The sequence below is a fragment of the Poecilia formosa genome, unplaced genomic scaffold (assembly GCF_000485575.1).
Source record: "Poecilia formosa unplaced genomic scaffold, Poecilia_formosa-5.1.2 Scaffold0, whole genome shotgun sequence".
NCBI classification, from domain to species: Eukaryota; Metazoa; Chordata; class Actinopteri; order Cyprinodontiformes; family Poeciliidae; genus Poecilia; species Poecilia formosa.
In genome coordinates, this window is record NW_006799939.1 from 4,227,507 (window position 1) to 4,239,623 (window position 12,117).

A 12,117-nucleotide genomic window follows, 5' to 3' on the forward strand; every position below is an offset into this window, starting at 1 on the left:
TTTTGCAGGCTGCCTCTGAGTTTTCCCAACACACAACATTCCACCTGATCAAATTAGATCTTTTTTTTTTTGTTCAATCTCCATTTTTTTTTTTTTTGTTTTGTTTTTGCGTCAATCTGCGTGGGCACCGTTTGTGTCTGTCTGTAAAGGACAGGAAGGCTGAAAATGACAGCGAATGAAGGCCTAATCCCTTTGGGCGCATTGAGGAATCCACCAAGGAAAGTACCAAAATCTCATAATTTCAATTATCATATTTATCATATTTATTCATTTTCCCCCAGCCAGATTTAATGCCGTCGCTCAGCCTCCCCCCCACCATCCCCCGCCCCGATTCCTCGTCGCCGCCGCCTCTGTACGTTAATCTATTTTTTTTTTCTCCCCTCCACTTCTCTTTCCACTGGCGAGATGTGAGCCTGCCAGTCACGCTGACTGACAGCACTCAAGTGGCCTACGGAAAAGCAGCTCATCTTTTTTTTTTTTTTCTTTTGCTTTTCCTCTTATTTTTTTATATATATTTTCTCTCCGTCCGATGTAGCGTCGGTGATGCCGGGGCCTTATCAGGAAACCCAATTTGTGCGGGCGCGAGGGGGATGCCACTCACTCTGACTGACAGCTCTCAGATTTCCAGGCGGTGGAGGGATTTCCTTTAAGTTGTTGGGTTCCACACTGTCATGGATTATTTTATCATACATGGAGGTGCTTTCACTCTGAACACACAAAGACTTACCAGACAGACTAGCCCATGTTCCTACTCCTTTTTTTTATTTTTTATGATGCTTTGTGTCTGTCTGACCTTGGCAGTCATTTTGACAGACAGATGGCAGTCCACTTCAGCCTTGTGGTCATTAATTGTTTTTTCCAGAGAGGAGAAAAACTGGAGTTAAAAAAAAAACGGCCTCATTTGATTAGAGCAGAAGCAGGTATTTTTCTCTGATGTGTTTTTATGCTGCCTTGCAAAAGCATGTTTGACTTTAAGAACATTACATCTGGGAATACAGGCAAATGTATGTACTTATGTTCTCGTCTGATCTGCGTGCGTTAACATTTTCCTCCCCATCTGCGTGTATATGCGTGTGTGTGTGTGTGTGTGTGTGAGCTTTTTTGACTTTACGAGAGTATCAGAAGCAATCACAAACTTAGCTTATTTTATTAGGATTGTATGTGACGCACCAAAACAAAGTAACGCATAATTTTGAAGTGACCGGACAATTATACATGATGCTCACAAATCTGAAAGGTGCAGCATGTGCTTGGTTTGTATTTGTATCGTCTACGCATCCTTGAAAAGTTTTAAAAAGTCTCAAAGTCATATATTTAAAATGAAGGACCTAAAATATCTTAAATACATCAAGCACTGGTCTTAAATGTTGTCATGGCAGGACTACTTAATCTTGTAATATCTATGTTTGTTTTCTTGTCTGACTTTTCTGTCAGGCAAACATTTGAGTCACCCGCATTGATTCGAGGCAGTTGTGGCTACTGCCAACTAGCTGCTAATGTTCCCTAATATGCCTAACCCCATGTAGGTTTTTTGCATCTATCAAAAATAAACCTACCGCCAGTTGGCTGGACGACATTCATCTCGCTTCTGTTTCCAGCCCATAATCCATCATCTGAAAATGGAAAGAGTGTGTTACACCTCTAAACCGAACCTAGACTGAATTGAGCTAAACACAGGACGGACCAGGGAGAAAACCTGTTAAAACATTTCAGCAGGAAAACAAACTTAAACATGCAGCCAGTGCTGATGTGGAAAAGATGGTTTACATCAAAAGATTCAAATCTGAATTTACACATTGATCCCATTGAATCCCATAAGAAGCATTTCAAGTTTACTGGGAGGAAATGTGAAAAAGTTAGAGATGTGTATCCTTTCACAAGATTCTGAATCTTACTCTTTTCCCCTCATTTTAAATAAAAACACACTTTGAGTCTGTCACTGTTTTTCTTTTTTGTGATGCCCACGTGTGTGCGTGTGTGTGTGTATGTGTGTGTGTGTCGGCTGCAGTGATGCTCACGCCCGTGTTTGTCAAAAGTGACCTCCGAATCCAGAGGCTTATCGTGGCGGTGTTCCACATTATTGATGGCGAGCGGAGATATCGACAGGCCGAGCGTCGGCAGCTTCCAGCGGCGCCGGCAAGCGGGATGGGACTTTGATATGACATATTGTGCGTCTCAGCACAAGCCATAAATAATTCTGACACGTTTTTGTATGCATGGGAAAGTCCTTGATTCAGCCTCCCATAAAAATAAACTTCTATTATGGAAGGTATTTGTCAAGTGGGTGCGTGATGGATGGCCCGGCGTTTACCCCGTGGCAGGACGATGGGTTATGGATGCCCGCCGCCCCTTGCCGGGGGAGGAGTCGCACCCGGCAACGCTGACACCAGAGTAATTACTGCCCTCCTCGCCACGGCAACGGAAGAGGTGGGGGGTGGGGGGTGTGCTTTATACACACACCTGCACCTCACTTCAACCCTCCTTCCACACCGCCCTGTCACACCAACAGCATAAAGGGTGATGAAAGCTGGACATGGACGGATGAACGGACAAACACGGGGATACATAATGAGATTTGTATGTTGATTCGCTGAGTGATTGATTTAAAGAGGGACAGCCTCTGTTATCCGCCCATGAAGACGATAACTTGTCGTGTATTAATCAATAACCTGAAATATTGCTGAATAAGTTTGGATGTGTGATTGCTGATGTCTTCAAAGGGACATATTTTAGCTGTTTTCCTTGTGCCCGTGCATCCTCGAGTTGGCACTCTCATGAATGTGTACGGGCCTTCTGATTGCCAACAAGCACACACGCGTGTGTTGTCATTCTCTGGGCCCAGAGGACACATTTAGCCGAAGCCATGCTGCCATCTGAGCAGGAGGAGGAGCGTGGGCGTCGGGGGTGAGGGGACGGGTGCTCTCCGAACCGCCATTACACCTTGTCTACCTGCGTGGGCGTGCAGGTGGGGCAGGCAGTCGGGATAAGGGAAAGGGGGGGCTGGGGTGGCAGCCTGTCAGTGGGAGTGACACCTGTTCGCCAGTGCCCGCCGTTTTTATTCGTACAGCTGTTTTACTTCCTTTCCCTCAACCTTTTCCCTCCCTTCTTGCCTCTGCCGAACTCGCGCTCTTCCCCTCCGGCAGACGGAGCCAGGAAGAGGCCCGTCACAGCAGGCCAGGGAGCGCTGAGTGGGACCGGTCCAGATGTTGTTGCGGGCGAGGAAGGAGGAGGGCTTCTGACGGGATACAAACTCAAACTCGGAGAGTTACAGTAACATCCACACGCTGCCTCTGTGCCACTGAGCCTGCTGTTAAAGGAGACGGCTTTTACAAGGTGGCGGTGTGTAAGTCAGCTGCCATATGCCATGCTCCAACACACAGAGTCTCCAAAATTACACATGAACATGGACCTAGAGTGTAGCACTTAGGTTTTTTTTTCTTTCTTCTCACTACATTGAAAATATCACATTCAAACTGTATTTAAAGTAGTTAGTATTTTATTTCTAAAACTTTCCATTTCAGAAACCAGCCAAGGGATTGAAACAATAACATGGATGTCTTTTAAACCGTTATCCAGATTACAGTTGGAATAAATACAATATTTAGCCATTCAAGAATTTTTATTTTAGAGCCTGAAAACCACAAAACATAACAATCAGCGTTTTCTATTTTACAAAGCAGTGTGTTTAAGAATACTTTTTGAGTCCTCTACAGCAGGTGAATACTTCTATATATGGATGACAACGTAGCAGCACAACTTTTTTTTTTTTTTTAAAGGTGTGATTGCTTACTAACAAGACAGAAAAGCAAGCAGTTTTGCAACAAAGACCATCTATGCAAAAATCATTGACAACTTCAGTGGACATAAGTAGATGAAAAGGATGGACTTATCTTCATCCAAGACAAACCTTTTCTTTGCTATAAACAGGATTTCTCCTACAACATTTAGAATGTTGGATTTACTGCAAGGAACTACTGAAAGCTGAGGGAGAAGGAAACGACACAGTTCAGGTAGTTGGATCGAGCAGGGAGTCGACAGCCAGACCAAAGCTTTTGTTTGTGAACAAGAATCTGCCCTTCTGCACATTTAGCTGCAATAATTAACTTCAGCTTCAACTTTGTTTCTTCTGTGTCTGAGCCAGGAAATGAGAGAGTTTGTACACGGCTGCTGTCTGATGGTGCAGCAGTGAATTAGTAACTTCCTCCACCTTCACCAAAGTGCTTGAAGCCATGTTTTAGGGCTACAAAACATGCTGCTGTAGGTTTTTGAACAGCTATGTTACTGTAGTGTTTGTGAACTCCCAAAACTAAAATCTGGGCTGACTATGTGGAGAAAAACGAAACTTTCATAACCACGTCACAGACATCCGTCATCCTGTCAGAGTCATAATAGGGGTGAGAACTTATTAACCAGTCCAGACCCAACGGATCGGCACCGATCCAGCCAAATTTGCTGTACCATAATTCCGCGACACTTTGAGTTATCTGAAAAATTCCACCTGCTTCTGAAAGAGGAGACGTTGCACTTTTCAGCCACTATCGGGTCACTTCCTGCCGTAGGAGGAAGTGAAATTAATCTGAGGGGCGCTCTTTTAACAGTCAGTAAATTGCGAAAACAATTTGCTAGGTATTGAAAGTTCCAGTTATGGATAAATGTGCGAATATATATTTACTCACAGGACATTTAAAGAACTGCATAAAATTAAAATAAGCAAAAATATCCAGACGGAGATTTGAAACTTGGATATTAAAGGGTTAAATTATTAATCCAGCTGAATGCAGTCATAGTTGTAATGTTTTGAATTACAGCTCATGTCAAACAATAAACACACTCTTTGGTAGATTGTTGGATTGAACTCACAACTGAGCACGTTTAAATCCCACCTCATGGTGTCGGTTTGTTAGGTCTCCACACTGCTCCTCTCAAATGGCATTTTTCTTTACCTTCTCATCCTGGCTGGACAAATTCTCATATCAGTTCACATTTTGAGCGGAAATTTGAGTTGCCTCTTGTTCCCTTTTTCTTGAAGGTTTATTTTTACATGTAACGATCATGGAAATAAATATAAAAACCATGAGCCAAAAGGCTGTACACAAGTGAACAGGGCAGTTTTTAAGAAAGAAAATATGATGAACTCCCTTTAAAAATACTACTTTGTCATTTCAGAAGGCTTCTGTGTATGGTGTTCACCGTTTGAATCGTATGTGAAGCTAGGCGTGTCGTAGCCACCAGTTTAAGCGGCTAACCCTCCACTACGCCTCCTGCATATCAATGCAGACAGCTTTAAGACATGCTTGTTTGCAAGAAGCGCACCTTGTTTAACCCAGTAACCCATTCCCCGGGTTCAGATTGGTGGACTGACGCTGCCGCTGGCTGCTACAGATTGGGGGTCAGGGAGAGGAACAGGCTTCGGTCAATAGGCTTAGAAGCCCATCAGGGACTATTGATTGTGGTGGACAGTGAGGCCAGCTCTGCACTAATTGTTTCTTTACTAGCCTGTGGCAAAGACAACAGTCACCGGCAGAGACTCATGAATCTTACATCTGTTTTGTTGCAAAAGCACCGGCAGTTAATAGCCTTTGATTACTGAGGGCTTTGTGTGTGTGTGTGTGTGTGGGTGTGTGTGTGTGTGCGTGCGTGCGTGCGTGCGTGCGTGTGTGTGTGTGTGTATTTGTGCAGGAGTCTGACTGAGGATGAGGCACATGTGAAAATGTGTGTTGGTGTTCATTTGTTTGACAGGATATCGAGGGCGTAGAAAATAAGAGCAAGATAAATATGTTAAACATCTGAGGGTGAAAAATAAATCTTAATCCAGAAATCTGATTTTGATTCGAAGGTTTTAGTGGACTTGCTGTTGATGTTGGTGGGGAGTGTAAGTCGACAGAAGTCAGTGTCACTGTTTTGATGTCACCCAGCATTTTCAGCATCGTTGTCAAGCTCTAGAAATATGCATGTAATATATATTCAAGTAAAGCTTTAGAAATCACTAGCTGTATTATGAAGAATCTCTGTTTAATGTTGAATTATTCACTACAGGTTTACTAAATTACCTGCTAATGAAACATTCATTGTATTTAGGTTAGCTAAACCATTGAATCACCTTAAAATGCAGGGCACCTTCCCCTTAAGGACAGACATTGTACACCACACATTTATGTTTTTCAGCATTTGACCTGAAAATGATCAAATGCAATCCAGACTCATTATGAAACTATAAAATAACCCTTTAGTTTAGCTCTGCTAAGAAGCTGCAAGCCACTTGTTTACTTTAGCGTTATTAACGGCAAATGGTTAGCTAGCTTTGACATTCTCACAGTGCTCACAAACTGTATTAGCTCCGTCGCGCTGTCAGCATTCCTTCCTCCCTAAAATGCCAGATTAACTAAAGCATAGTGGAGGCTTCTTTTAATGCTTTTGTAGCTTATTGTCGTCATTCTGCTCACACTTGGCTTCACCAGGGTAAGCTAATACAGCATTAAGATAGTGGTTCATGAGACAGAATCCCAATCAGATAATATATTTGGTGTTTTGATATTGCAAGAGCTCATTGCACCTTTAATCGTTTGTGCTCATTAAACCGAATTGATCATGTCAAAAAATCTGGGTCAGCAAAAAGGGGTTGCTCTTGCTTTAAAATCAAAATCTAAAATCAGATGGTAGCTACACATGAGACTGGTAGCTTCAGGGAAGAAGCCGTTTCTCAGGCTCGAGGATACACTGCCTAAAGGCTATAGTAGGTACTGATTTTCCCCGTTCTGATGATTATTCCCAGAACGGGGAATTGTGCTCAACAAATTTGTTGTTGAGCACAACAAATTTAGCTGTGAAGGCTTCTTGACTAGAGTATTTGAAAAGTAAGAATTAAAAAAAATGTCCATACATGCAAATAAAAGAAAAACATATTTTTAAAAGTGGAGTTCTACCAAAACCTTGACAAACCAGCAGGTGCTTTCATTCTTTTTCTCAGCTGTTTATGATCCACTTCAACACGAACCGTGGATGGTGCCAACTAAATTATGCCCAAAAGCAGTCATCTTGTTTTAGAAAACCAAGACCTGACAAGGTGAACATACTGTCAAAGTTTCATCTTGGAAGGACACTTTCTAAATTTTCTTTTTTCCTTAAAAGTTTTCACAGCAACAAATCCAGCTTCAAACAACGCTTCCAGTCTAGTTTTTCTTCTCTTTTTTTCCCCTGCTGCCTTGAAAATGATGTCTCAGAACCATTTGCTTACAGTATTACACTCTGCCACTATTTTTGCATGGAGCATTTCTTCACCACACTTTTCGCTGAGGGGATCTCTGTGCAGCTGGTATCAGTTTTTCTGTCATCGTGGACCTTGTCAGTGTTTCGGAGGGCGATCCCGTTTGCCCAGGAGTCATGTCTGCTGTTCTAACCCCCGCATCCGCAGTGGCCGCGCTGAATGCAACCGCACAAGGTTTGTTTATTGCATACAGCAGCAGAGTTTGTTTGTGGCCAGCTGTCAGAGCAGCCAGCCTGTTGTGATGAAAGACACTTGGACCTTCCCATCCATTTCACATTTGCTCCAATCAATTATTCAACAGGACAGCCAATTAAAAATGAGGGAGAGCGGTCAGGGCCTCGCCCCCCAAAGGCCGCCACTAGACAACTCTCTCCGTGAATAATTGGTGCAATTAATTTAGCATTGAGCAATAAAGGAGTTCTCACTCTCCGCTCTGCCTCTTTCCCTATATACCGCAGAACCTCTCAACACACCAGTCATTACGGACACACATCACAACAAGCACACACATACACACACACTCTCTGCAGAAGGGTTATAGTAGATGATTTCAGGAGCTACTGGACTAAATTGAAAGATGCAGGTGAGGTCAGTGCCTCCTACTGCTATTTGCCTTCTTTTAAAAGTATTTGCAGTGCATTACGTGTCACCACATCACTTTAGTGTGAATGGGTTACAACAAAAAGGTGAGAAGACAGAATTAAAAACACATTTTACTTATTTCATTAGGTTGGGAACAAGATCCGGCTCTACAACGTCGTGCGATATTAAAACACGACGGTGTTTCTTGTCGAAGCCTGTCTCACTCAGCGCTTTTCAGTTGCTTTGTCAGCATTACTTTGTCTGGTGAAGTAGGTCTTGAGCTATTATGGGCCCCAGATATAAAGGTGGTTCCTTCAAGCGTGACACCCTGTTGCGTCTTTGTTTGGGACTTTTATTTTGATGAAAGAAAGGAAGTAGTTCTTAAATGATTCTTGAATTACACTGGCAGAGTCCCCTAATGGAGACACAGCACAGCATTAAAGAGAAGACCCCACCATCTTTAATTGATGTACAGGGTAAAAAAACAAAATGGCGACTGACAGAAAATACAACATGGAGAAGCTTTAAAAATACTTTTGTCATTCTGCTCACACTTAACATCACCTAGTTCATTGACTAGTTTTGTGCTATTAATACTGAAAGTTATAATTTTATTTCTTTACATGTTTTTTTTTCCTTTAAACACCATAGCAGCATATTTAATAGAGGAGTTTGTAATAGTAAGTGTGAAAGACTATCACAAAATTGATATGCAAGCAGCCATATTGGATCTCTTAAGTCACGTTGGTAAGAAATGTCCAACTTTCCAAATGACAGAAGCCTTTTTAAAATTTTCTTGTCTATTTTTGTACTTTGACATTTTTAAGTTTGAGTAAACAAACAAACTGCATCCCCTCTACCAGTCATGCATTTCCAATGGAGGAGAATGTTTTCCCTAATTTTAAGATTAAGATTTATGAATACTTAATTCTTTTTAACACAAACATTTTGGTATTAGAAACATTAGATGCTTAGTTTTAAAATAAAAAAAACATAATAAATGGACTAGTCAATCTGGGGTTTATTTATTCTACCCTAATTAAAAATTCTTTAACACAGTTTGAGTAAAAATATGTAAAAATACAAAATAAAAAATCTTGACTCTTAAATTTTACCAAGAATATTGTTTGGCTCTCGTCCTACGTACCCCCCCAGGTTATGCCGTCTCACGAAGTAGATGCACAGCTACGCCCCTGTTGTCTCATAATGATCACCAGGTGGAAGCCAAGCTTTATGTAGCCTGTTATTTCCCCTGCTATATCAATAAGAACGTACACAAAACCCAAACACAGCTGCGCCCTCTGGGACGCCGCCCAAGCCGATCCAATCTCGGGACGCAGCGGGAGAGGATCCGAGCTCGGGGTGAGGAGCCTCGGTCGAACCGTAAATTAATCCCACGCAAAAAGAAAAAGAAAAAAAAAAGGAATTAGCCAATTTACCCCGTTCTATACGTTTCCACCTCTTATTGTTTTCTTATGTTGCAATCACGCTTAATTGGCTGTTGCCCTGGGAGGACGGCGCGGCGCCCGCAGCTGGCACCAACGCGTTGGTAGGAACGCTCAGGCGGGGGACGGGGTAATGGTGACGGCTTAATTCCACCACTGCTCCGATTTATTCAATCACAACAGAAGTATGATGATGGACCAAATCCCCTCCCCGCTCTTGCCTTCATCTCTATTCTGACCCCCCGCTTTCCTCCCACATCTTCTCTTTATTGATCAATCTTTAACTCTGTGTAAACCCTCCACCTCCACATTCCTTCTCTTCCTCCTCCGCCCACCTCGGAGAACAATCCCCCCGCCCCCATCACCACCACCACCCACCTCTTTTGATAGCCAGATTGACAGTTGAGTAATTTCACTGTCAGCGCTGACTGACGCATGGTAATGGGAAGACGTTTCAGGGGCGCATTACAACACAAAATAATTTCCAATTTACCGCTCATCAAAAGCACTCACAAAAGAAAGGAAGGGAGAGAGGAAGAGAGAGAGGGCACGGGAGGGATGGAAGGAGAGGACAGGGAGGAGGTGAGGGGGAAACACAACAGTGGATTTATGGCTTCAATTACTGATATTTCACATTTAGTTTAAAGCGACATGTTTTTGTAATGTGACAGGCTTCACTGGATTTGAAAAGCTCTTCAGACCTCTCGACTTGTTTTTTTTTCTTCTTCTTCTTCTTCACCCCTCCTTCCTTCCTTTCTTCTTTCCTTCCTTTCTCTCTTCCTTCTTGCTGTAGAGATAATGAAAGGGAGCTCGGGTGGGGGCGGCGAACCCGGTGGAGGCGGGGGAGCTGGAGGTTAAAGTAGAGAGTGATAGCCGTGGCTCCAGAGCCTCTTTAGAGACCCGAGCCGGGGAAAGAGGACGAGGCCCGGAGCTTCCATGCAGATGGATTTGACTCGGACCTCTCTCCATCGTTCACTGGGTGGGCTTCAATCTCTGCCCCGCGCGTCACCGCCTAGATTTACAACTTCACCTCACTAATCATTAATCAGCTTTAACCTTCTCTTAATGATTGTCTTGGGTTGGTACAATACCCATGCTGCATGGAAGCAGATGGCTGCAATCAGTTTTTGCACTTAAAGAATTCCTTTAAAGAGTCATCTAGGAATGGTTCTTGTAAAGCGCGAAAAGAAGATTGTTTTCAACATTTGTTTTCTTCTTTTAACAGATAAAGTCCGGAGGTAAATCAAAGTGAAGATCTTGGGGAAAGATTTGAGTAAATATCCTTGCAAGTTTGTTTCCTGCTTTTGGAGCGCCCTCCAGTCCGCTGGCATCCACATATGCATCCGAACTGTGCCGGAGTTCACTTCAACCAAACCGAGACGTAGGTTTTTAGGTGGACCAGCGTTAGACTTTTTAGTTTTTTGGTCTGTACCAGTAGTTCAGTTGCGCATTCACACCTTCCTAAACAAACCAGGTATTCTAGACAAACTGACTAGAGTTTGATCAAAGCGGACTAAACAGGGCAGGTGTGAATGCACCCTAAATGTGCAAAGCTTGTAGAGGCGTGCGTCAAGAGAATTGCTGCAGAAGCATAGAGTCAGGGAGGGGGTGCCCAACACAAATTTTAGATTTGTATTTTTTAGAAAATATTGAAGTCAATCGATTTCCTTTCACTTCAACTGTACCCAATACTTTGTCTGGTTGGTACATCATAAATAACCCCAATTAAAACACATCAGTCTGTGTGGCTGCAAAGGCCAAGTGGCTACAAATACTTTAGCAAGGCGCTATAAATATTTTTAAACGTCCACACTGTCAGAGAGCAGGTTTCCATCTCATTTCCTCCTCCTGTTCCCTGTGCAGAGCCAACACAGTTCCCCTCTGTGCTCCACCATACCACACACACAACGCCATAATTGCTCCCAGGGACACCTCTGCAGACTGCTACGGCAGCATCCCGGCATCCTACAGGTTGCTGTGAACTACACTTTCTGATGGGCACAACTTTCTCAGGAAAAATGGTTTATTATGTTTGAGTCTAAAATAAGCCTGACAGTGAGAGCCAATAGCGATGACTTTAACTGCTGTGACTCAAAGGTTGTTTTTTTTTCCTTCTTTTTTTTTTTTTTCTCTGTGAGCCTGAGCAAATTTCTGACCCTACATGCGGTGTGTTTTTGGTGGTGAACATGTTCTTATAAAGTTTATTTCAGATCTGCACTCCTCTCGTTGTTTTCGCAGCCCTTTGGAGTGACCGTGTCGAGTATTGACTGCGAGTCAACAGAGATATTACACGTTTTTTGAGCGATAAGTGATGCCTATTTTTACCTTTTTCTCTTGAAGACAAAAGCCTGGCAGACATTTGCCTCACCCTTCAATCTCACATCTTGTCACGTTACCATAAACGTCTGTTACTGTTTGTGGCAGCCCTTAGAAATTCATGTTCACCTTCTATTCATCCAGCCTGACTCAACACTTTCTTGAACATTCTTTAGTTGCAATAAATGCAGGTTTTTTTCTGTTACTATTCCTCCACCAATGTTACGCTCAAACTAAATCAGAACATAATTTTTAAAGCCTTGCTACAGCTTCACTCTCCTGGATTTAACTTTGGACTTTAACTGGACCATTCTCCTACATGTTGACTGTGTCTTCCTGGACGTTCTTAGTCTTCAGTCACACACACCCCTCCTCTACGTATTTACTGTGTCCCCACATAGTTTGCAGTGAACTGAAGGATGTAGCAAAACGAGCTAAAAGGTAAGTATGTGCTCAGCTGTGCGTCTCTCCGTTTTCACTTCAGCTGTTTTCATTCTTTAACCCGTGCGG

General features: G+C 42.9%; 1 protein-coding gene across 1 annotated transcript in view; it reads left to right on the forward strand.

The window, feature by feature from the left end:
* znf407 (zinc finger protein 407) overlaps nt 1–12,117 on the forward strand; it is a 202,833-nt gene that overhangs the window by 160,464 nt on the left and 30,252 nt on the right. The window lies entirely within an intron of this gene.